This window comes from Delphinapterus leucas, chromosome 2 (assembly GCF_059928025.1).
Source record: "Delphinapterus leucas isolate spDelLeu-1000000601 "Yukka" chromosome 2, BTC_Dleu_Yukka2, whole genome shotgun sequence".
Classification (NCBI taxonomy): Eukaryota; Metazoa; Chordata; class Mammalia; order Artiodactyla; family Monodontidae; genus Delphinapterus; species Delphinapterus leucas.
Window position 1 is genome coordinate 36,837,736 of NC_143130.1, and position 25,804 is coordinate 36,863,539.

A 25,804-nucleotide genomic window follows, 5' to 3' on the forward strand; every position below is an offset into this window, starting at 1 on the left:
CTGTGCGCCGTGCCTTTGTGCTGCCTCTGAGACTGTGGAAAGACAGCCATTTCCAAATATTTGTTTGGGTTTTCTGGAAGCTCCTTGAAGTGGAAATGGAATACCTACCTGGTGGCTCTGAAACAGGCTCCCCCATCAGCAGGCCTGGCTCTGACATCAGTCCCTGAGGCAGCAGACAGGCCTGAGCCCTGGGGAGCTGCACGGGCCATACAGCCGGGATTGCTGGCGGCACCAGCCTGAGGCATGGGGGCCCTGGGCCCTGCAGCCCCTGAATATTTGCCCAGGTGCCCTGGACAGAGCAGCTGGGGACATGGGGGTCTGGCTGCCTGAGAGGGAGCTCCAGGGGGTGCAGGCCAGGAAGCCAGAGGTGTTTTAGGTTACATTAGAAATTGCAGCAGGCTTCCTGGAGTGGACTGAGTCCAGTGGTCAAGAAACAGGCAGGCTTGGAGGCGGCCTGGCTCCCCACCGCGTGGCCACCGTGCCTCAACTCCATTAGCTGACAAAGCCACTCTCTGTCCTCACCAGCCACAAGTGGAGGAAGACGCAGATTTTGGAATCATTCAAGCTGCTAGCCCAGAGCATGGAGTCGTGGCCAAGGGTGGCTTGAGGGCCCCTCCCTTCTCTTACAAGAAGCGGGGGGAGACTGTGCCCGACGTGAAGGGGCAGCAGCAGTTCAGTGCCAGCTGATGGTTGCCATGTGGGAATTTGGACCCGAGTTGCCAGATCTTCAGATCTTCCAGGAAAGCTGAAAATCTAGAAATTCATGTGAAATTTCTCAATTTTTGAAATTCTTAAAGATGCTATGCAGGCTGAGCCAGACTTGGTCCCTCGGCTGCCAATTAGTGACCTCTGCTCTTGGCCTTTAGAATCCAAGGACTGCCTAAGCAAATGGTCCCCATACAGGTGATGGGATGGAGGTGGGATGGCGAGAAGGTTTGAAGAGGGGACCCAAAGTCCACAGGCAAGCAAGGCATAATCCTGCCCCCACTCCCCAAAAAGGGCAAGGAACTGCTCCAATTCTTCTTGGTTCTCACCTGCCGTCTTGGTGCAAATATAAGGGCAGGAGGAGAGGGGTATGATTTCCAGAACTTGGACCTTGTTTCTCTCTCAGGCATTTCCAGTTGCACTTGGCCTGACGTCATTCTGCTGGCTTAGCTGATAAAGTTTGCCCACGAGGAGGGTCTTTCTCCCACTCTGCTCCCCTCTCTGTCCACAGCTTCCCCCTCCCCCATAAGTCCTTGTGGCCACCAGAGCCCTCCCACTAGGAGGTCTGGCCCGTGATGAAGCTGGGAGGCTGGTGGCCAGCCAATCAGAGCAGTTGGCAGTATTGGTGGGAATTAATGACAGTTTAGCATAGGGGAAGACAGCACAAAATTTAGGATCAGACAGATCTGGATTCAACTCACAACTCTTTCTCCAACTAGTTCTGTGACTTTGAGACTGTTATCCAACCTTCCTGCAACTCTCTTCCATCATCTGTAAAATGGGGATAGTAATTTCTCCCTGGAGGAGATTAAATACAAAGGTTATGGAAAGTGCCTAGCACGGTACCTGGCACATATATTAAGAGCTAATCTATAGCTGTCATTGATCTCCGACTCTTCTTTTTTTTTTTTTTTTGTGGTACGCGGGCCTCCCACCGCCGTGGCCTCCCCCCGTCGCGGAGCACAGGCTCCGGACGCGCAGGCCCAGCGGCCATGGCTCACGGGCCCAGCCGCCCCGTGGCACGTGGGACCGCCCCCCCGGACCGGGGCACGAACCCGCATCCCCTGCATCGGCAGGCGGACCCCCAACCACTGCGCCACCAGGGAAGCCCCGACTCTTCTTGATTTGAATTTCTAACAGAAGATACAGTGCCAGGCTCTAAGCACCCAACTTATAAACACACTCTTGGAACAGAAACAAGTTGGATACCATCTGCCCATGTTTTGTAGATGTATTTCCATTTCATCTTTTACTTTCATCTCCTCTAAACAAAACCATGGTGGACCGAAAGGTAATAAATTATGTATAAAGTAGCCTTCCAGTTTTCTTCTCTTCCTGCTTGGCCTCGCTCCACCCACCGGTCTCTGGTGTTCATGACTCGTCAGCCCACAAATATTTATTGAGCACACATCTTGCTCCCTGCTCTCCTGGGACCCACAGCCAGTGAGGGCGGCAGGTAGGCAGATGGATGATTGTAGCCAGCATGGGGTTAGAGGGAAGCTCGTGGTGCTGGAGGGGCCGGGGGCAGGGAGGACGTCTGGTGATATCTGTAGTGAGGCTTCAGAAAGGATCAGAGCTGTGGAGGCAGGAACGGAGAGGAGACGGAGGCCCGAGACCTGCAGAGGGAGCATGGGGAGAAGGTACTGGATACTGAGATGCCAGGGATGAGGCAATGCGAAGAGCCGGGAGGAGCGCCCGTTTCTGTTTAGATGGCTGGGTAGATGCCACCAACTGAGGGTGAGGGCGGCAGAGAAAAAATGTTGCCCTGAGAAGTGTCAAGTTAGACTGTGCAAGGTGGCCTTTGAGGTGTTGGTGGGACATTAGGTAGAGCAATCCTGTAAGTGATAATAGTGAACCTGCCATGAGCCAGAATACAAAGTGTCTTCAATGCTCTCTCTTATTTAATCTCCACGATGGCCCCGGGGGGCCAGATTCACTTTTCCGGTGAATATATATTGAGACTCAGAAATGTTAGGTAATTGGGATTGACATATATACACTACTATGTATAAAATAGATTAACTAATGAGAACCTACTGTATAGCACAGGGAACTCTACTCAGTGCTCTGTGGTGACCTAAATGGGAAGGAAATCCAAAAATGAGTGGATAAATGTACACGTATAGCTGATTCACTTTGCTGTACAGCAACTATACTGTAACTATAACAGTAGTTATAACTGTAACAGCAACTATACTGCAATTAAAATTTATTTTAAAAAGTGTTCATGGCTAGTGTAAAATCAGTGATGGCTTTCACTTTTTCCTTAAAAATGGGTATGTTTTTAAAAAATCTAAAATTCTATATAGTCCCCCATCAAGTACACTATGGTTTTTGTTTTGGTCTCTCAAGATCTAAAAACACTTAAACTACCAACTTGTAAAACAATTCTTCCTCATAGAGATCTATTTTCTTAAGAACAGCTTATAATAAATATGTTTTAGATTAAAAAAACAAAAAAGAAATGTTAGGTAACCAACTGGTCCAAGGTCACACAGTGAGCCAGTAGCGTGAGTCTGTCTCAGACAGCCAGTCTTCCCACCCATTTGTTCATGCATTTGTTCAACTGCCGTTTATTGAGCACCTACTATGAGGCTGGCACACTTTTGGTGCTTTGGATTTATCAGTCAAGAATATCTTCCCTTATGTGGGTCCTCTTCTACTGCACATGCTGACTCTGCTCAGAGGCGGCTGGGTGTGCAAGACGGTGTTTCGGGGCTGGAAGAGCAGGCGGGTGCTGTCAGCACACCAGGGACAGCTGATCCTGCAGAGACTCTTGCCCTGGGTGCTTTCACCTGGCTCCCAGCAGCCCTGCCAGGGCTCAGGAGAGAGGCCTGCCACTCACTAGGGAGAAAAGCTACGATGACGGTGGCCCGACACGTGGGAAAGTAGGAGACCTCCCCTTATTTTACAGAGAGGGAAACTGAGGTAGGGAGGAACCAGGCATGGCCCAAGGCCTCCCAGGGAATCAGGGACAGAGCAGATGAGAGCACAGCCCTGTGTTTGCCTGGCTTCCCCTCGTTCAGGTCATTGACTTGGGGCCTGCCCTGGGGGAGCCGGCCTCACACACTCACCTCCCAGGAAGGCAGGGCCCCAAGGCTCCCACCAGTAGGCACTGGGGCAGGTCCGAACAGCCCGAGCTGGCCTCCCTGGGACCCACGCCCAACTCAGGAGCAGCTGGTCAGTGGGCGTGGACTTCCTGCTCACGTGACCCCTGCCACTCGTGTGCCCCCCTCCCCTTCCTGGGGATGAGCTGCAGCTGCCTGAGACCCCAGGCGGCCTGTGCCCCTTCCCTTATGGCTCAGGGTGTCCCGGGGAGAAGAGCCGGCAGTGAAACAAGCCGAATGCCAGGACGCAGGGGCAGGAGGGGGTGGAAACAGCTGCAGGCCCCTCTTCCACATTTAACCAGGCGACTGCTTTGCCCTGCTCCTTCCTCTTTTTGGGTGGCCACTGCCTCCACGTGGGAGTGTGATCCTGACGGCCACTCCCAGGATGACTCATGGGCTGTGGCGGCCCAGAGAAGAACGCCTGCTCCTGTCAGTGGAGGCTTTTTTAAGCCAGTTGAACCTGAGCAGCTGCTCCATAGGGGACTGGGGCTGAGGCCAAACGGGGCTGCCCCTCGTTTCCTGTATCCCCACCTCCCCTTCAGGGCCTCCCAGCTCCAGGGAGCCTACATGATGACAGCAGAGAGCAAGGGATGCCAGAGGCCGCTCTGGGAACGCAGCGAGGCTGGGGCGGAGAGCCGGGCCGGGCAGGCCCTGGGTGAGAGAGCAGGGGAGGTGCCAGACCCAGCGCCCAGAGCCCCAGAACCATCACATATCACAACCAATTTCTGTTCATTCTCTAAAAAGAATGTCCAAATCAGCTAGTCCACAGTGTCCCAAATATGAACGATTTGTGAAATGATTTCAAACATGGACAAATTTGAAGAAATTTTTTGACGTAATGAGTGATTTGACACTGATTTATTAGAGGATGGAGCTACTATTTGAAGAGGAATACGTTTAAGACATATATTAAGCAGGACGTCACTGGCGGTCCAGTGGTTAAGACTCCGCGCTTCCACTGCAAGGGCCACATGTTCAAACCCTGGTTGGGGAACTAAGATTCCACATGCCGCATGGCCCCCCCAAAAAAAGAAAAATAAAGGACATATATTAAGCAAATGTTGTGCTACAGCTAGTATATAATCACGTCATAAAGAAAAAAAACCTCAGGGATATATAAATGAGTAAAGGTTGGAAATGCTGACTGCCGCCTCCTTCTTCATTTTGGTTTTCTGGTCTTTCCCTCCCCTCCTTCCCCTGGTCTCCATCCAGGGAAGACAGGTGTCTGAATGTTTCTGTGAATTTGACTTTGGTTTAGTGGGACCAGGGTAGCACTTATTACAGCCTTCAAGAGTTCCATGGTGACTTGGGCTGTCACCTGGGATGGGGCAGCTGAGCCATCATCAGATAGAAAGTCCTGTTGGTGAGGTAGATAGAGTCACCGGGCGGGGCTGGATTAGAGCCAGGGAAGTGGGAGAAGGTTGTGATCCTGGACGCTCGTGTAGACGCTGATGACTGGGGAAACCAGCAGACGTTCCAGGGCTGGCCCCTCCTGCCTGCACCGTCCGGATCTGGGTGAGCCCTTCTAAAACACTTCATCCCACCCACCCCGGCGACAGCTCAGTCTGACCCTGTCCTGGGTGGGCATGCCCTTGGCTACACACCCATCCCACCCCGAAACCACTGCTGGAGGGTAATGGACAGGTGTTTCCTCTCCCCACCCACTGAGTCTGCACCTCCATACAAACCTTGTGCTTTGGGCCAGACCAGGTGGAACCAGAAGGATGGGCCTCGGAAAGGACAGCTGATGGAGCAGTTTTTGCCTGACGCTTTTGCTGGATCAGTGCATGCCTCCCCCACCCAGCAAGTAACGCACACAGTGGGTGTGGGACCCGCATTCACTCAGTCTCTCAGCCTGCCAGGAGCACCCTTCCCCTGCTTCCTCAGGCAGGTCACATGCATCTTGCAGGTCTGAGTATCCTGAGGCTCTCCCTGCCCACCCCCTTCCCAACCTACATTTACTTCTCCTCTTGTCCTCCTTCGTAGCATCCCGTGTTTTCACTGAACGTAACTCATTATGTTGTTCGCCATTGCGCGTTTGGTTTTGTGACTCTTTGATAAATGTTGGTCACCCCAATAGATTGTAAACTTCAAGAGGATGAGGAACAAGGTGGTTTTCTTGAGTATTGATTTCCCAATGCCTGGCTCAGAGCTGGACTGTTGAATGAATGAACGAATGAATGAATGATAGACTTTGGAGTGAGACGAGTCAAGATTTGAATCTTGATTCAGCTATTTCCTAGGTGAGGGGCCATGAGCCTCTTTCTGAGCGTCACCTCTCTCTGCACCGGTCAACAGAGGCAAAATTGTTCCCCGCGCTGTGCGGTTGAAAGGATTATGATACTGCGTGTAAATCCTGTAGACCGAGCCCAGCTTCATAGTATGAGTCTTATAATAATAATAATCGATAATAATAATGATAGTTCTGGTGTTTAATGAGTGCTCATATGTGTCCCATGATTTACAAGCACGCTCTAAGTTAGAGCATTCTCATCCCTATTTTTAAAAAAAATTTATTTATTTTTGGCTGCGTTGGGTCTTCGTTGGTGAACGCAGGCTTTCTCTACCTGTGGCGAGCAGGGGCTGCTCTTCGTTGCGGTGTGCGGGTTTCTCATTGCTGTGGCTTCTCTTGTTGCGGAGCACGGGCTGTAGGCATGTGGGCTTCAGTGGTTGCCGCTCGAGGGCTCAGTAGTTGCGGCACACGGGCCCTAGAGAACCTGGGCTTCAGTAGTTGTGGCTCTCGGGCTCTAGAGCGCAGGCTCAGTAGTTGTGGCACACGGGCTTGGTTGCCCCACGGCATGTGGGATCTTCCCGGACCAGGGATCGAACCCGTGTCCCCTGCATTGGCAGACGGATTCTTAACCACTGCGCCACCAGGGAAGTCCCCTCATCACCATTTTATAGATTAGAATATTGAGACCCAGAGAGGCTGACTTGTCCAAGGCCACATGGAGAGCAAGTGACAGTGCCTAGGGTTTTTCTTTTTCTAACAGCTTTATTGAGATTCTAATTTACGTACCATAAAATTCACTCTTTTGAAATATACAATTCAGTACTATTGACGATATTGACAGAGCTGCGTAACCATCATCACCACCACTATCTATTATTTTCAATTCTTAAATTTTTTGGCCATGTAGCATGTGGGATCTTAGTTCCCCGACCAGAGATCGAACCCGTGCCCCCTGCATTGGAAGCGTGGAGCCTTAACAACTGGACCACCAGGGAAGTCCCTCCACCACTATCTATTTTTTAAACACCTGATCACCGCAGTTAGCAGAGACCCCACCTGTTAGCATTCACTTTCCATTCTGCTTCCCCGGCCCCTGGCACCCAGAGACAGCATCTACTCTGTCTCCGTGGACTTGCCTATTCCGGACATTTAATATGTATTTCACATATTGTATGACATCCCATAATAAGTGGCCTTCTGTGTCTGGCTTCTCTCACTGAGTGTAATGTTTTCAAGGTTTATCTGTGTTGTAGCATAGATCAGTATTCCTTTCTTTTTATGGCTGAATAATAGTCCGTTGTATGGATAGACCACATCTTGTTTATCCGTTCATCAGTTGATGGATATTTGGGTTGTGTCACTCCTTGGCTGTTGTGAATAACATTGCTATGAACATTCCTGTGTAAGTCTTTGTGTGGAATATATTTTCATTTCCCTTAGGGATATACCTAGGAGTGGAATGGCTGGATCAGCGGGTAACTCTACGATTAACCATTTGAGGAACAAGTAGACTATTTCTCCAAGCTGCCTTACCATTTGACATTCCCAGCAGCTATGAGTGAGGGAGCACACAGACTTAAACCTAGCCTGTGCTTTGACTGCTGGGTGGATTACCCTGAGTGGTGCCTTATCCTGCGCTAATCGTGGTTGTGGGTCAGGGGCCTTTGGAGCAGCTATTCATGTGCCTGGCCAGCTGGACCAGCAAAACCGATGTTCAAATAGGATGTGTCCAAACTCGTCTTCTCCTTGGGGCCGTGGTGTTCATGGATTCTGAGAGCAGCGTATTTGGCAAATGCGTGATGGCAACAACCAACACACAAGCTAACAATTATTGAGCATGTACTGTGTTCCACACAACGAGCTGACTATTTCATGCAACTACCCTGGCTGGCAAAGTCTCTGTTTGGTGACCATCGGCAGCTTGGAGATCAGCTCATCTTTTTTTTCAGACACTCAGATGGAAATGAGGGAGGCTTGCCTACCGGAGGTTCTGATGCCATTGGCTGGGGAAGGATTTGTGGGGGCAAGCTTAAAATCTGAAAGATCACAGGCAGCTGAAATGAAAAGGAAGTTTCCTAAGCATGAGTGTGAAGCCCTGTTTCTTGGTTCAACTCAGCTACAAATATTAAACCTAACGATTATCCTTGTTCTGGTGAAATGATTGGGCAGGGGGATGGGGCTACAGGTAATTCCCATTTTCTGGCTGTGTATCCAAAGCCCTGAAGGCATTTTTTAAAAGATCGATTCCTGGGTCATATCCCAGTCGTATAGAATCAAGATCTCCAGGAAAGGGCTCGAGTATTTGTATATTTTAAAGTGCCCCAGGTGGTAATTATGTAGCTTTTGTGAGCCAGTGACTAGTGAACTTCAGACTCTGTGCAAATAAAAATACTACGAGTAAAGCTAACCTGAGCCAACAGAGGCTTCCTAGGGTGAGGTGGAGCCTGGGTGCTCCAGCATCCCCAGCAGCAACTCAGGACCACTTTATGAGGGGCCAGAGAGCTAAGAAGCCACGGCGGGTGGCAATCAGGTTTGTCGCACCGTGAGACCCGGGAGTAGGACCCTCAGCATCAGATAGGTTCTCCCCTTCCTCTCCAGCAAGATGCCTTTGATCGTGCACTGCAGTTGGTGGCTGCGTGATGATCCTGGTTGCCAGGGGCAGCGGCCAGCAATGCTACTGAGAAGACAGGTCCTACCTACTCCATGTGCTCAGAAGACCCACTCAGAGGCCGTCTTCTCCCAGCGTGGCAAAACCGTGGGCTTGTTCAGAATGCTACAGAGTGACAGGATGCCAAGGCAGGATGATCGCCGGCCAGGCGGCAGATGCTAAGCAGCCTGTCTGCCCAGACAAGAGGGACCCGAAGCAGCAAGTGCGTATCACGAGCTGCAGAGACACACGAGTCTTCCTGGGATGCCCTCCGTGACTTTCCTGAGATGGTGATGCCACAACGCAGAGCTCTCCAGCCTGTGTCCCCACCTCCTGCTGGGACAAAGGGGACTTGATTCCCAAGAGGGGGCCGTAGAGCTCTCCAAATGTTGAACAGGATGATCTTCAGGCCTTTGAGAAGGAGATGACCGCGATCAAAGAGAAAGTGGATTATTTAGCAGCAAGTTTGGGAAAAGCCTCCGAGAGAGCCCTGCAGGATACTACAGGGTCTGGGAGGGCTGATGGGAAGATCTCTGATTCTGGCCTCCACAAGCCACGTGAGTTCCTTCTACTCTGGCCTCGACACCTGGCCTCTGCCAGCTGCTTTCCTCTAGAGAAACCACGCATAACAGGGGCTGGATCCATGTATAGGCTGTGGTTCTGGGAAAGGCGCCCATGAGAGATTCGGTTCCCGGGCAGCCGCCCCTCAGCTCTTCCTGCCCTGTGCTCAACACCTTGGTTTGGCCTCACACAACCTGCATGACACCTTGTAACACATTAACAGGCCTGTTGGCTCAGGAACAGCTGGTGGGGAGCCTCAGCCTGCCAAGACCTAAGCCCACGGGGCTGTTTCTCCCGGGCCCCAACTCACGCGGTGGCTGGCATTTCCAGGGAGAGAGATGAAGTTCACATCCCCCGAGCTGTGGAGAATCTCTCCTGGGGTTACTCTTTCAATGCACATCAGCAGGAAAGGAAGGAAACCACCTCCTGATGTTCCTAGGGAGGGTCCCAGACTCCTCCTTGAGTCCCAACAGCCTGGGGCCGCTGGGAGCCCCGAGCAGGTGGTGGGCCTGGCTGGCAGCCAGGTGCTGGCGGCTGGACCGCCGGCCCCGCGTGCACCAGGCGGGGACTTCAAATCCTCTGACGGCTTTGCTGGCCCAAAGGGCACAGCCTGCCCGTGGATGGGAAGGGGGGCCTGGGCAGAAGGAAGGGCTGGAGGAAGCGGTTGAACAGAATCACGGCTCCCAGCCTCTGAAAGCAAGGCCAGCCCTGCAGTGTGGGCTGCAGCCACCTAAGAGGGGCCCAAGCGAACTTTGCAGGGTCGCCCCAGCTGAAGCGTGCTCTCAGGGCTCTCCCAGTCGATGTGTCTCCTGATGAGTTCACACCCTCAACCCTGTGGCTTCAGGGACTTTTTAGAACTGCATCTGCAGCCCACACCGCTCTCCTGATCTCCGGACCCACCCACGCAGCTGCCTGGTGCACATCGATGCTTGGACGTGAGGGCATCTCAAATCCAGCAGGCCCTTCCAGCCAGCGGAGAAACCTGCTCCCCATTCTTTTGGCGGGGGGCCCACCCTCCCTCCACCCTCCCTCCACCCTCCCTCCACCCCAGCTACAAACCCCTGAGTCATCTTGATATCCTCCCTCTAGCTCACCCTCTTCACGCAACAGGATGAATTACCGGCTCTGCCGGTGCCCAGCGTCCGTGCACACAGGAGCGAGATGAATGTGGAGGAAGAAGGTCATAAAGGATGTGTAGGGTGTCTCTTAGTTTGCAAGTCATGTTTGGTTAAGGGGAGTGAGCAACAGAGAGAGAGAGAGAAAGTGTATCAGGAAGCAAGGTGTCAATTAGGCTCACCGGGAAGTCCTCGAAGTCAGGCAGAATGGAAATAGGCGGAAGTAAGCAAGATATATGAATAGGTGGGGGGACTTCCCTGGCGGTCCAGTGGTTAAAACCCCATGCTTCCACTGCAGGGGGCGCGGGATCTAGCCCTGGTCGGGGAACTAAGATCCCACATGCGGTGCTGCACGGCCAAAAAAAAAAAGTAAAAAAAAAAAAAGGTGGGAAGGGCTTCCAGGCAGGAGGGACTGAGCGAGCAAAGACACAGAGGGAGATGCAGTCAAGGACCCTCTGTGGGACACTGTGGGACCCACGAGGCTGCAGATTCATTGACACAAAGTGTGATGAGTTAGGTTAGGGCCGCGCTCCGCTAAGCCATCGAAAGTTTGTAGGTCGTGTTGGGGTGGCGGATGGGGCAGGACCGGCTGCTTCTGAGCAAGACGGACACGTCATAAATATGTGTTCAGGGACGATTCTGGCGGCAAGATGGGCCGGGGAGAGAGGGGCCTGTTGTGGCTGGGCAGAGCGTGGACTGTGTCAGGGTCGGGATCGGCAGAGCGTGGACTGTGTCAGGGTCGGGATCGGCAGAGCGTGGACTGTGTCAGGGTCGGGATCGGCAGGGGTGGTAAGGGCGGGGGAGTTTTGGTGAGCATTGGGGGGGGAGTGATTCGAAGAGAGTGGGGCATCTTCTTCCTTTTTTTAATTTTATTTTTTCAAATTAATTATCATTGGAGTGTAGTTGCCTTACAATGCTGTGTTAGTTTCTGCTGTGAGGCAAAGTGCATCAGCTCTACGTGTACATGTATCCCCTCTTTTTTAGATCTCCCTCCCATTTAGGTCACCACAGAGCACTGAATAGAGTTCCCTGTGCTATACAGTAGGTTCTGGGGCAGCTTCTTTATCGGTGTCTTCTTTGCAGTCCTCCAAGGAGATAGACAGGTGCTGAAGGGTAGGGTGAGGAGAAGCCATATTTTTAGGAACTTTGCTGATACTAAGGGGGAAGGGAGAGCGGGGGCGGGGAGGGAGGCCCACAGCACCTCAGTGGGGCCACGGTACAGTGCCTCAGCCCAGCTTTCCTCCTGGTCTGTCTGTTCACCTCTTCACTCATCAGGGCTCTGGGGTTGCCAGTGACAGAAACCCAACTTGAAGTAACTTGCACCAAAAGATTCTAGGTAGCGTTGAAAGAGCAAATGGTAAAAAGAGTAGTAGGGGGGTCAGATCTCAGGGACGACTTGGAGCAGTGCTGAAATGCTTTCGAGACCTTGACCTGTCCCCCCTCATTGCCTTTTGGGTCCCTCAGGGTGGACTGATAGGGGACCAGGTCACTGCCAGGCCTGTTGCCTTGTATTGAATAGCTTCCCCCATAGCAGCAAGACTGTCCTCCATCTCGATTTCTAGCCCCAAGTCCACAATCCCAGGGAAGCGACCTGTTGGGTGGCTTGAGTCAGGTGCTGACCTGTGGACCAGTCAGCTGGGGCCAGCACTGGAGAGGTGTCATAGGAGTCCCTGTAGTGACCACATGGAAGAGGGAGGGCCAGGCTTTGCAAGAGAGGAGGTGGGCAGACAACCGTGGGGTCTAGCACCCCTTCACAAAAAAACAGGGAGAAATAAGAGAGGATACAGAAGGCAATGAGATGGGCCAGTGATTGGCTGACCGACTTAATCCCTGTCTGGATGAGGTTCTTTTTCAAGTTAAGACATTTGTTCATGGATCTGTTGGTTCATTGATTCTGTTATTCGTCCAACAAGCATTGACTGAATCCTTATTCTGTGCCAGACCCTGGACCAGGCATATAGAGGTGAAAAAAAATAAGATTCCCTTCCCTCCAGTAGCTCACATTTTAGCATGGGAGAGACATGTGATAAATTCTATAATAATAATAATAAATAAGTACTAAACAGAGATGGGAAATAAGGAAGAAAGTAGTGATTCATTCCTCTTGGAAATCCAATAAAGGCTCCAGGAAGAGGTGAACTTTAGTTGCCCTTGATGGGCGGGGTAGGGATTCTCCAGGCAGTGATGCAGAAGGAGTGCTATGAGGAAAGGCACAGACCGTGAGAGTGTGTAGGGCATTGGGGGGGGGGGGTCATCTGGTGGTTTAGGATCGCCAGAGTGTAGGTTAGAGGGTTGGAGATGGAAAGTGGCAAGAGGTAAGGTTGGCTAGGCGCCTAGGGACCACTTCTCGAGGGGCCTGAGACATCACAGGTTTCGGAAGGGTGTGAACTACAAGATGCTGTAAGACTATTCTGACAGCAGAGCGGGGGACGGATCAGAAGGAGGAAGAGACTGGAGACGGCAGGCTGGTGAGGAGGCCCCCGTGAGTGTCCAGGAAGGCAATACAGAGGTCTCATGCTCGTGATTGGAGAGGGGAGAAGCGGAAGGAGGTCACTGCAGAACTTCACCGTGGGCGGGATGAGTCCACGAGCAATGCGGGGAGGAGACAAAGTTTGCTGGGGAAGAAGCGCCAGTCTGAGAGTTCCCTGTTATCCTCCTGAGGAACAATCGGCTCCTTATAATAACGGAGCAGCCGGAAAAAAGGCAATGGCTTGCAAGCCAGACAGTTTGTACCCTAGAAGAGACGTGTCACTTACTGATGATGTGAATTTGGACAAATGGCTTAACCTCTGGGATATGGGGGGGGGCTAGATAGTGAGTAAATAGCCCAATGTCTGGCACATAGGAGGCGCTCAACAGGTGTCATTCGAATCAGAATCGGAACCTTTTGGGAATCGATGGCTGGTTTCAATATTGTGTTTTGGAAATTGGAGAGGTACAAATGACAACTAATAGCAGTTAATGGAATGAGTTGAGTCTCGAGGACAGCGATTCATTTTCGTGGCACGAGAAACGTTCTGACTGGCCATTTCCTCTGGTACCATCTTCCTTTGTACTGAAGCATATTTTTAAAAACTCTTTGGTCCCCATTCAAAGAAGGGTCTGACTCCTCTGCTTTCATGTCACGACACACTCTGAGGGATGCTCTCACCCCCTTCCTTTTTCCCTTTTATGCCAGGGGCCCTGGAGAAGAGACAAACAAGGTGGTGCTTATCTCGTTTGAAATCCTCAGAGAGAAAGAAGACAAAGCATGTGCTGTGCTAAGTGTCTGGAAGCTGTTTATTTGATTTTCGGCTTGTTTTTGTTCCAAAGTGAATTGAATTGTAGACACATGAGAGCAGCTCCTAATAGGTGCCGAAATAGCCAAGTGGTGGAATGCCCCCAACACCCCTCACTCACGTGTGCAGCCTCCATTAATCCTGCTCAGCTCGCTCCTATCCGGTCTTGGGATATGGAGTGAGTCGGGGGCATCACATCCTCTATCCTAACAAAGTCGTAGCTACCGGAGAAGGGATTGTGTAGCCACATAAGAGAGTCAATAAGAATAGGGTAGAGGGCTTCCCTGGTGGTGCAGTGGTTGAGAGTCCGCCTGCCGATTCAGGGGACGTGGGTTCGTGCCCCGGTCCGGGAAGATCCCACATGCCGCGGAGCGGCTGGGCCCGTGAGCCATGGCCGCTGGGCCTGCGCGTCCGGATCCTGTGCTCCGCAACGGGAGAGGCCACAACAGTGAGAGGCCCGCGTACCACAAAAATAAATAAATTAAAAAAAAAAAAAGAATAGGGTAGAAATCCATGCAGAAAAATGTGTTGTCTCTGAAAGTACTAATGCCCATTTAAGACCTTAAGAGAGCAAGGCCAGATCACTCTTTTATGGGCTGAAGAACTAAGACTCTTCTATTGCAAGTAACAGAAACCAAGTTGAGTTAAATTCAGCAAAAATGAAAAAAAAGCAGAAGGTTGGATATATTCTAAGGACACAGAGGTTGTCTCCTAGAATTAAAAAAAAAAGGCAGATATAAAGTCAAGCCTCTGGCAGGGACTGGAAGCAAGAGAAAAGGAATCGGCCAAGCTTTGGTCAGTTGTCCCCCCGGCCCCGGTCCAATCAGTCTGGCCTAGGATCCAGGACTTTTATTGAACAAGCATGGCTCCAGGAGGGCCCACCCTGTGAAATGGGATCACGGAGGGTCTGGAGCACAGAGTAGAGACCTTGGCTCAAGACAGAGATTTGGAAGCCTCAGAACATGGGGGTCTTAAAATATGATGAAGTGATGTACTCCACGTATGGTGTTGAATGATTCTGCAGCATTCATTTAGGAGTCTACTTTTAACGTAACAGGGATACATGAACTAACAGCTGTTTATCATTTCAAAAGATATTGTACCCCAGTGCTTCGTATTCAAACATCCATATTATAAATTGCTGCTGATAAATATTTTATAGATGATGTAAGATAAAATTGTACATCAAAAAAAAAAAAAAAAAGAACATGGGGGTCTTTGAAACTCTGAGAAAGTAATTGACCCAATTTACATGGTGTGGATCTCACTGTAAGAGGTAAGACTACTTAGGAAAGAGATTGCAATGGAGAGTGTCGATTAGAGACAGCAACATAAACTCTATGGGGAAGCACTGTTCCCTCATCTCTGGGCCCCTACCCTCACCTCCCCAACTCAAGGACAGCAGTGTACACGTAACAGGGGCTGGATACATGTAGAGGTTGAATCATATGAAACTACTATTTCTAAGTTCAAAATGGTTGAACAGCAACGATTTCATATTGTTCAACTAAATACACGATGCACGTATGTTGAATTGCACGGGGACCTGGCTTTGAATCTTCATTATGGGACCTTGGGCAAATCATGGGCTCCATGGTTTTGAAGGTCCTTCCTTGCTCCAAGGTGCTGGAAATACAACTTCCAGATTTAATCCTAGGGGCAAACTGACAGTCAGAGGCAGGAAAAAGCTGGAGTCAGAGAGCTCTGGGTTCACATCCCAGCCAGGCACCACCCCAGCTTCTGCAGGCCCTCGGTGAGTCAGGCAGGCCTGCCCCGAGTTGATAATGCCACCTCCTATCTGAGCCAGCACTCTCCCATTTAATGGTGAAAAGCAGGGAATAACTTTTTCCAGCTGAAGCCTCTGGAAGATCTTAGGCAGCACAGCCAAGTTGGGCTGAACCCAGGCCAGCATCCTGGACCACAGCTCAGCTCAGCTCAGCAGAGGAAGCCAGAGCTTGAGGTGGAGGCTTTGTGAGCTGCCTGGTAGCTATTCCTGGCTGTGAACCAGGTGTGGGCGGTAGCCCCCAGGAGATCAAGGGCCTGGGGAACGCTTCAGGCTCTGTGCAGTCCCTCCCCTTGAATCCCATCTTCAATAGCGTCTGTCGGGCAGGAAGCCCGGGGCTGACATGCACGCATGCCCGGTGTCCTGACTTCTCAGGGCAAGACTTTCTCAAAAGCATTCCTTGAGCATCCGCTGTTTTCAGCAAATATGAATCAGTTGCTGTTCTGCCCTTTCCAAGAGCGAGAGCACGGCCGGTAATGGAAGGTAACTTTTATAGCGTGCTAACTGCATAGCAGGGGCTCTCCTACGCTCTTTGTGGACATTATCTCTTTCAATTTTCTCCAAATCTCCCTTAGATGGAAGATACTAACAGCTTTGTGTGCTGGAGAGGAATCTTAGCCTACAGTGTTGAAGGGAGGTTGTTTTAAAAAGTTGAATGGGGAAGGGAAAATCAGGGAGAGGAAAAATAAATCCACAGGATACTATCATAAAATATTGAGCCACTACTAGGTTAAAAAGAACCTACAGAAATTTCCCAGAATTGCAGAGCCTTTTAGCGGCAGGGTTAAGATTCAAACTCACATCTGAAAATCAGAGCTCCTTCTCAGCAACACAGAGTAACATTTAGAACACTTACTATTTGTGCCACGGGCTCTGCCCGTCCCTTTGCATGTCTTGTCGCAGCCGTTTGAGGAAGTTTCCATTATTACCAGCATCTTACAGATGACGAAGCCTGGAGAACAGGGAACTACCAAAACGTGCCAAATTTCACATAGTTGCTAAGTGACGAAGTGGGGATTTGACCCAAGGACACCTGCCTCTTGTGTATCTTACTGGGTTTGAGGACAGTGGCAAACGTAGCATCGTCTGGCTGTGTTATAGTAGCAAAGTTGTTCCTCCTTTTTTCTCCCAAGCTCCATTTCACTTGGGGTTCCCTAGAACAGAAATATTAAAGCAATTATGGGGACTTCCCTGGTGGCGCAGTGGTTAAGAATCCGCCTGCCAATGCAGGGGACGCGGGTTCGATTCCTGGTCCGGGAAGATCCCACATGCTGCGGAGCAGCTAAGCCCGTGCGGCACAACTACTGAGCCTGCGCTCTAGAGCCTGTGAGCCACAACTACTGAGCCTGTGTGCCACAACTACTGAAGCCCTCGCGCCTAGAGCCTGTGCTCCACAACAAGAGAAGCCACCGCAGTGAGAAACCTGCGCATCGCCACAAAGAGTAGCTCCCACTCATCGCAACTAGAGGAAGCCCGCGCCCAGCAACAAAGACCCAATGCAGCCAAAAGCAAATAAATAAATTTATAAAAAATAAATAAATAAGTAAATTCTTAAAGCAATTATGTAGTGTAGTATACTCATGCGATCGATTACCCCTCAGCAGTCCTAAGAAGTGAACTATCGATACAAGTAACAGTATGGATGAATCCCGGAAGCGTGCGGAGGAAAAGAAGCTTGACATAAAAGACTACATATTAGATAATTCCATCTATATGATGTTCTAGAGCAGGCAAAACGAATCTATGGTATGATTCTGATATTACTCAGCTAGACTAGTGGTTGCCTCTTGCAAGAGGGAATTAACTGGGAAAGGGCGTGAGAGAACTTTCTAGGGTAATGGTAATGTTCTATACCTTGGTAGGTGCTTGGGTTACACAGGTACATGCATTTGTCAAAACTCAGCCAACGTACACTGGAGGCTTGTGTGTTTCATTACATGTAAACTTTACCTCAACAGATTTTTAAAAATGAAATGAATATTGAAAGTTAATAAAAAGCATGCTGAAGCGGTTAGATGGAAAGGTACTGGTGCTTACAATTTGCTTGGAAATGCAACAAAAAAATAAGGTTGATTTCTGGATGGATAGATAGTTATGTGATAAAGCAGATACAGCAGAATGTCACTGGTAGCGTCTAGGTCACGGGTATGTTGGTGTTTGCTGTGAAATTCTTTCAACTTGGCTGTATGCTTGAAATTTTTCATAGTAAAGTGTTGGGGGAAGCAGTAATGTGGAGCCCTGGGGTCCCCTAGTGGTGAAGCAGGGGGTCCCCAGAGCTCAGAGCTGTTCCAGGAGCATCTCCCAGCAGGCACCGTCCATCCTTATTCACGTCTGTTACAGCCCTTGTGCGGGACCCAGTTCTGAATAAGCACGAAAATACACATTTCCCTGGCTCTTCCTTTACAGAAAATAAAAAACGGAGGCCCGGAGGAGCCTTGCTCAGAGTCTCCCAGGATAGCCAGGACTGCTGATTTCTAGTCACTTCAGGTTTGTCAGAGCCCCTTTTCCCCCCCAAGATCACAGGCTTTTGTTTCATAGCCCAAGGCTGCAAATCACACCTGTGTGCAGGAATACAGGTAACTGATCCCAGGCGCAAGGAGCAAGTGGCACACAGGGCAGTAAAACAAACCTCGGTTGGGACTCTGCCTGGTGTTGTTTCCTATAGGTGTATTTGAAGTAGTAGGAAACCAGAGTGGTTTCTACAAATAAATAACCCGGGAAAAGACAAGCCCCTCAGATCAAAGGCGGACTCTGGCCTAAACTTGAACCAGAATCGAGCATGCTCTTTCGACTCTGATCTGGCGGGCAGAGAGAGGAGTGGAGAAAGTCTATCTGCTGTGCAAACATTCTCTGTCTCTGCCCTTCCTGGGTTTGTGTGAGCCTGAGAACGGGAGTGGGGAGGAAGGCTGCACTCTCTGAACTTCTGCCAGGCCCTGCCTCATGACATTCCAGCCCGGCTTCCAGACACAGCAGGTGCCAGCACATTGGCTCCTTGTTGTGTCCGAACCCAGGGGGCTCCCCCGTGGGCCACACGCTGGTCTCAGGGCTCTCACGTCAGCCTTCTGGCGCCCCCGGTGCTTTGAGGAACCTTTCACAGTCTACCTCCTTTGTCCTGAGTTTGGTAGCCCTACTGGTTAATATTAGTGCTCCTGGGGGAAAAGGGAGATGGAAAGAGATGCACGGAAAACAGCAAGTCTGACTCCGCGTGGCTAACACGCTTTCAGGTGATGCTGACAACGCTAGTTCCTGGACCACACTCTGCGCGGCACTACCAGTGGTCCCAGTGCCCCCCTGCAGGAAGCTTATGGACAGTAAGCAAACTCACAAGCAAATATATGATTATAAACTGTGGCAAGTGAAGAGAGGACACTGTGAAAGGTACTGTCCGAGAGGACCTTCTTCAGATGGGAAGAAGCTGTCAGGAAGCGCATCTCTAAGAACAGGGCTTTTCATCGATGGTTGTACTGCAAATAGTTGCGATTTCTGTGTGCTCGTGAGAGGAGGTGAACTCAGGGTCTTTGTAGTCTGCCATCTTGGCTGACTCCGTCTGGGCTTTAACTGAGACCCGAGGATGGCTGGAGTGGAGGAAAGCATTCCAGGGACAGCATGTGAAAAGGTCCTGGGGCAGGAAGGAGCTTGATATCTTCAGAGGAGATTATAAAGGGGCCAACGTGGCAGAAGTGGAGACTGGTGTGAGAGGATGCTGGAGAGGAGGCCAGGCTGGGTGAGGAGTTCTGACTTCATTCTACATGTGATGGGAGCCGTTAGAGGGTTTGAAGCAAAAATGTGCCGTGATCTGGCAGACTGACTGGTCTGTGGAAGATGGATTGGGGTGGGGATGGGGGGTAGGCCACTAGATGGTTCTTATGGAATCCTACAGGAAAGTCCTAGACCATGGTGGTGGCAGTGACTTTCTTTTTTCCTAATGTGGGTCACCTTTCCAAGGGACACGCATGTTTGGGGGACCTGCTACAATTGGAGAAAGGAAGTCCCTTTCCCCAACAAAGTAATTTGAGGCCTCATTGATTACAATGGACATCTTATGAGAGCAAAAAGACTTGTAAGAACTAATCTCCATCTTGCCCTTCCCTTTTTGTTCCTTATTAGTCAGGATTGTGTCTATAGCAAATGTCAAAGACACAACTCAAATTGGCTTAAACAAAAAGGAACGGTATTGGCTCAGGTAGTTGAAAAGTCCAGGGACAGCACTAGCTTCAGGCAGAGTTGGGTCTGGGTACTCAAGTGTCATCTCTCTCCACCTCTAGGCTCTGCCTTCCAATGTACAAGCTTCATTGTCAGGCAGGCTCTCCCAGCACAGAGGCCAAGATGGCCCCAGCGATTCCAGGCTTGCCAGCCATGGTAGGACGAGAACCAGCTGTCCCAATAGTTCCATGCCCTCTTTCTTTGTCTTGGGTCACGTGACCATCCCTGAACCAATCACAGCAGCCAGGGAAAGGAACATATTCATTGGCCAGGCTGGGTCACACATCTACCTCGGGAGCCAAGGTGGGTGAGTCAGCCCCACTTGAACCAGGGGGACTGAGATTGAGGGAGGATATAGCTCTCTATGCTGTACAGTAGGTCCTTTTTAAGTCAATCCCCCCGACTGGATAATTGATGAAGCACTGAGCCATGTGGGCCCTGCTGTGATGAGAGGCGCGGTTTCTCTCATCACCCCCGCCCCAGCTGTGTGGTTCCCTGCCATCCTCTGTCCTCCCCATTAAGCTCCAGTGCCTGGATTCCTGCTCCCGCCTGGCATGCTTCCCCTGCTGGGTCCCTCTGCCTGGATGTCCTCACAGCACCCCTGCCCTGTCCTTTCAGGTCTCTGCTCGTGTGGCACCTTCTCAGTGAGAACTTCCCTGACTGTCCATATATAGCAGCTTCTCCCCACATTATCTGTGAGACTTTTCTCTATAGCTCTTAACATCATCGGACACATACAGGGTGTGTTTATTTGCTCTTCATTCCTTCTCTACTCCCACCCCACCGCCACCACTAGACTAAGCTCTAACCTAACCCAGGGCAGGGTCTTTGCCTGAGTTGTTTCCTCTGTGGCCCAGTGCCTAGAACCAGCATACAGTAGGCACTCAATAAATATGTGTGGAATTAATCCAACTCCAGCAGAGTCCTCCGGGTTGCACTCCCATTCTTGCCCGTCCCTCCCCTCCGTCCCTGCCAGCAGCATCTTTATAAAATACATGTTTTCCCCTGGCTCCTCCACTCTGCCAGGGGCCCCCCAGGCTTTTAGGATAAAGACCAAACTCCTTAACTTCACACCGAAGGTGCTTCAGGAACCGGATCCTGCGCTCTGCCCGTCTCTGCCGTTCCTCGGCACTGGCTGCACCCTCACTCTTATTTTGCAGGGGAAAATGCTCTTTGAAATAAAGCTATTTGTGGGAATGAGACGGCACCCCTTAGTGTGGAGGATGGGTCAGAGGGGGCCAGCAGAAGACCCCAGGAGGTGGTGAGGAAGGGGCTGGAGCATTTCACAGGAATCTTTCTGGAGCCTCAGACACAAGTGGGCACATATAGGGCAACTTCAGGCCAGGAGAAGTGCCAAGTCAACTGCCGATGCTAGTATTTTCAGTTACAAGAACACAACGGATGCAGTGTTTATTGCTACAATCACCTACCCACTAGCAGACCACACAAAATGAGCGGGGAAGGTGTGTAGCCAATGGTTCGACTTGGGCAGCTCCAGGTTCTGACTCAGTCCCGGGAGAGGCTTCCCTCTGAGCATCGCTGAACTCTGTGATCAGGCTGCTCTGAGCATCACTTGAGTTTTCAGCTGCCAGCCGCGGGGGGCACAGGGCTCTGATGGCTGGGCTTCACGGCGTTTGCCCAGGACAGGGCGCAAGGGGTAAAAGCCCCGTAGCCGGGCAGCATCCCGGGCTCCCTAACAAGCTTTCCTTTGGCAAGGAGAGGAGTGCCAGCCAGCGGGGCTGCTGTGCCCTCTACGGATCACGCCCCGCAAAGCCAGAGTTGAGACCCAGGTCAACTTGTCCTTGAAGTCAGGTGACAGCTTCTGTCCCCAAAGACCTACTTGCATCCACTGATGTGTAAGGAGGCTAAAGAGGTTGAGGACGCTGGAGTGGACAGGTGGAACATACCCTGTCTCTCCAGATGAGGCTCGCTTATCTGTGGACCCATCTGATGCACTGGGAAGACCTGAGAGATGCTCAAAGGCAGGGAAGGGCAGTGAGGCTCCTGGGAGAGCAGTCCTGTACTGGGAGAAAGCATCATGCTCCCTGTAGACTCAATGTTGGGACCAAAGGAACAGGGTAGAGGGGACCCAGCTGCCCTAGCAGAGGGCTCTGCCCAGACCTGTGTACACTGAAAGAACCTAATACGTACCTTGGAAGCCTGGGCAGCTGGCTGTGGGAGCGTGACAGGGTGGACTCTTCCTCTCTGTGCGATGAGACGGGCAGCTCCCGTGGTGGGGACTCGCCCCAGCGCCCTGCACCAAGTTGGCAGCAGTGGGCTCGCCTCCCCTGCGGCAGGGGGGTAGGGGAGCGGTGCAGGGCTCAGCCGGCGGGGGGCAGAGATGTTGCTTGTTGCTCAGCTCAGCCCCGAGCTGAGTGGCTGGGGCATCCCGGGGCAGACAGGACTGATCTGTGGATGCGTGTAGGTGGCCAGGAGGAGTCTCAGACACCCTGGAGGAAAGAGGAACCAAGCAAGGGGCCGGACTTCCCCTGTGAATAAGGAGGCTCGGGGGTGTCAGGTGTCTAACGCCTGGGACTAAGGGTAGGGGATGCCGGGACGCTTGGATTACCTTGGAGAGTAGGCAGTGCCCTCTCCAGAGAGCGCTGGGGTTGGTGGAAGGGGCCAGGACCCTTCGCTGCAGCCTCTGGTCACCTCAGACAGCGGCAGAGGCAGGCTGGCCTTGGACTTGGTGAGTCTGGGAAGATGCACCCACATCAGTCATCTGACTTCCCCTCTTCCTTCGTGATCTTGGGGGAGAAAACCAGTTTTAAGAGGGAAGTTACTCTTTTTTCCTCAATTGAGGACTTGAAAGATTTTTTAAAAAAGAGTTATGATTTAAAAACTTATCAGCTTGTTAAATGCCTCCAGTTTCTGCTTCCATACTCCCACCTGTTTTTTTTAGAGAGCATTGGACACAGAGCCGAAAAGTTGCAGAGCAGGCAAATAGCCAAGTGGGTTGTTCCTCCAGCGATCGTTGGGCAAACCCATTCGCTCATTGTCTACGTCCACTGGGCAGCCTCCGTGTGTTGGGCTGCAGGAAAAGACAAATGGGTTTACATAGAGGCTGCCCCCAAGGAGCCTTCCGCCCAGTGTGGAAAACGTTGAGGAGCTCCAAAGAGAGAAGGAGATAGTTCAAAGAAAGATTTGATCATTAAGCTGTGAATGCAGAGGAAGAAGCAATTGCTATAGACTTTAGGGCCAGAGGGAATTCCTCAGGGGATTAGAAATGGAATCTTAAAACAAACTGCCAATTTCCAAAGGTCACACGTGGCAGCTGGGAGGACCGTGGCAGAGAAAGAATGTTTATATCAAGGAAGCAACAGAGCATGCGTGAGTCCATTGGGGGGCCAGTAGGGGGTTCGTGTAACAGTCTGGGACCAAGAATGGATCTGCTTTCTGGGTACTGTTTCCTTCTCCCCATTCACCACCTTTTTAACAGCCCCCTCACCCCACAGGTGTCGTGTCTTCATCCGTGGAATTCCCCAGAGAAGTGGTCATTTAATACTGGGGTGTGTCCACAAGTCATCTTTTATTTATTTATTTCTAGCTCCCTCCTCTTCCCTTTTGGGAGCTCTGGGTTTTTTTTGTTTTGTTTTGTTTTTTTTGCGGTACGCGGGCCTCTCACCGTTGTGGCCTCTCCCGTTGCGGAGCACAGGCTCCGGACGCACAGGCCCAGCGGCCATGGCTCACGGGCCTGGGAGCTCTGTTTTGCTTCAATGTTAGGCAAAGGCCAAGCCCTCGTGGAATAAAACAAGGAACCAAATTGCCAACCGAAAGGACTTCCTCCCACCTTCCCCCTCCACCCTGTCTGTACTCTTTCTAATAAGAAAGCTTCCTATTTCAGGACCCAAGACTCTGGCCTGCTGTGTCTGCCACCCTTCACATTATCCAGGCAGGACTTTTTGCCCAGAGCCCAGGGTGGGGCTTCCATTAAGTCATATTTGTGTTTCTTCCCCCACTACAAAAACACATTGCGCCACTGGGCGCGAGTTCCCTATGTAAAGTCCTCTAGGTCAAGCTTTTGAGGAAGCATCTCTTGTTTTGCGGCACCTCTCAGGGGATGGCATAGTGCTACAAATCTGTCCGTGAAAGAGGTTAAAAATCCCATTTAGTGAGCGAGGCTGGCGATCGGCTGCCTCAGGCAGTGAACAGAAACCAGACAGGGATGATGGTGATAAACTGACATTATGGCACCTTACGGCCCAGCGGACCACTCACTGTGTCACACACATGGCATGCATCTTTCCATCCCATCCAGGAGTCCTAGAAGGCAGCTGGAAGCATTCCCCCGTTTTACAGCTGAGGAAACAGAGCCTTGGACTGTTAAATGGATGGACAAGTTCATACATGGCTCTTTTTAAAAAAATTTTTTTAAATTATTTATTTACTTATTATGTCTGCACCAGGTCTTAGTTGTGGCACAAGGCATGCAGGATCTTTAGTTGCAGCATGCGGACTTCTTAGTTGCGGCATGTGAACTCTTAGGTGCGGCATGCGTGCGGGATCTAGTTCCCCGACCAGGGATGGAACCAGGGCCCCCTGCATTGGGGGTGCAGAGTCTTACCCACTGGACTGCCGGGGAAGTCCCCACACATGGCTCTTAAGTGGGAGATCTGAGACTTAAACTTGGATCTTGTGACACAGCCTGCATGCTTAGCCAATGAGCCGTCAAGTATTCATGAGTGACACTTAACTGGTGGTTGACAAGTGTCTCTGGACTGAATTGACCCTCTGAACTAGTGGCTCTCAAACTTGAGCAACGTCAGAATCACTGGAGGGCTTGTTACAACACAGGTGGCTGAGCCCACCCCCAGCGGTTGAGTCAGTAAGTCAGTAGGTCTGGAGTGGGACTGAGAATCTGAGTTTCTAAAAGGTGGAGTCAGGGACGCCACCATAAGAACCATTGCTCCTAACCGTCTCGAAGCTCTAGTTTGATCTTAAACCACTCTGAGTATTGAGGCTCTAAATCGCAAGTTTCTACAGTGATGGAAATGTTCCAGATCTGCGTGCCCAACATGGTAGCCACGAGCTACCAATGGCGATGGAGCTCTTAAAATGTGCCTAGTGTGACCGAGGCACTGAGTTTTTAATTGTGTCTGATTTGAATTAAATGTAAATGTCCATAGCCACGAGTGACTAGCAGCTACTGTGTTGGACAGCATAGCTCTAAACAAAAGGGCAAGTTAGATATGTCATTGTTGCTAAACTGTTTACTCCAGTGTTTAACCTCAAGTGAGTCAATGAGAGACTCTTCCTTAGGAAACATCTGGTTTGCGGGGAGGGTCGGGCTCATCATTTAGACCGCGATACCTGATGCATAGGGCGATGGGACCGGGGGATCTCTTTGGGGGCAGGGTTCTTACCTTCCTTTTCCACCAGGACCAGCACAGTGCCCACTCGTGAGATGCTAAGACCACGTGTGTTGCATGAACAGGAGGGAAGACTGGTTTCAGAGCTGCCTTCCTCCCAGCTGTAATGGGTGAAGGCTTTGACGCTCCCAGCCCCGGTAGCTGATTCAGTGATGAGATGAGAGATTTGGATTTGATGGCACAGCAGGACCTGACAGGATTTGTTCAAATATGCTTGGGGATGGGAGTGGTCCGTGATGGTGAATTTCTCATATCACAGGGAACTGCAGTGTCTCTCCTCCTTGGCTTTGCAGGTGGCTCCCCACTGGGGATTTCCCCTATCAAAGGAGGTATTTTGTTTGAGGAAGATAATTTAAGACTCTATGGAAGTATAAAGTGTTCCTGAGGCTATCCAAACTGTGACTTAAACCCTCAGTTGAAATAGGGGCAGGAACAGATGGGCCCAGTCTTCCCCCCCTTTCCCTTTCCTCCCAGGCAAGCAGGGTGGCAGGGAAGGCGACATATGTCTCATATTTTGGAGCCAGAGGGCAATTTTCCTATCCATTTGCTGCTCCTGATCATGAGCAACAGTCTTCTGCACTGTGGGCCTCAGTTTGCCCATCTGTAAAATGGGGAGGGTGGGATTGCATGAGATCCTTGCTACTCAGAGCATGGCCCACCGCCCAGCAGCAGCAGCCTCACCTGAGAGCTGGTTGGAAATGCAGAATCAGACCCCACCCCAGACCTGTGGGATGGGAATCTGCATTTTAACAAGTTCCCCCACGTGGTTCAGGTGCACAGCCAAGGGCTGGCTGGAAAGGGTC

General features: G+C 51.1%; 1 protein-coding gene and 2 long non-coding RNA genes across 15 annotated transcripts in view; 1 reads left to right on the forward strand and 2 right to left on the reverse strand.

Moving 5' to 3' along the window:
* The window catches only part of CEMIP (cell migration inducing hyaluronidase 1), a 161,862-nt gene that overhangs the window by 55,634 nt on the left and 80,424 nt on the right, over positions 1–25,804 (forward strand). For 7 of the 13 annotated variants that reach the window (XM_089906688.1, XM_089906692.1, XM_089906695.1 and 4 more), the window contains exon 1: positions 5,022–5,327. The exons of 1 other annotated variant lie outside the window; for it this stretch is intronic. The gene's annotated coding sequence lies outside the window, so the exon portion shown is untranslated. Of the gene's footprint in view, positions 1–5,020; positions 5,328–25,804 lie in introns of those variants that run through there. 5 more of the 13 variants (XM_089906696.1, XM_089906698.1, XM_089906697.1 and 2 more) reach the window with 3 other exon arrangements.
* LOC149749987 (uncharacterized) lies at positions 2,794–10,792 on the reverse strand. Its single transcript, XR_016391969.1, has 2 exons — positions 9,564–10,792; positions 2,794–8,099 (listed from the first exon to the last, which is right to left on the reverse strand). It is a non-coding gene; the product is annotated as an uncharacterized LOC149749987 (long non-coding RNA).
* LOC149749988 (uncharacterized) lies at positions 20,744–25,270 on the reverse strand. Its single transcript, XR_016391968.1, has 4 exons — positions 24,996–25,270; positions 22,522–22,663; positions 22,202–22,379; positions 20,744–22,082 (listed from the first exon to the last, which is right to left on the reverse strand). It is a non-coding gene; the product is annotated as an uncharacterized LOC149749988 (long non-coding RNA).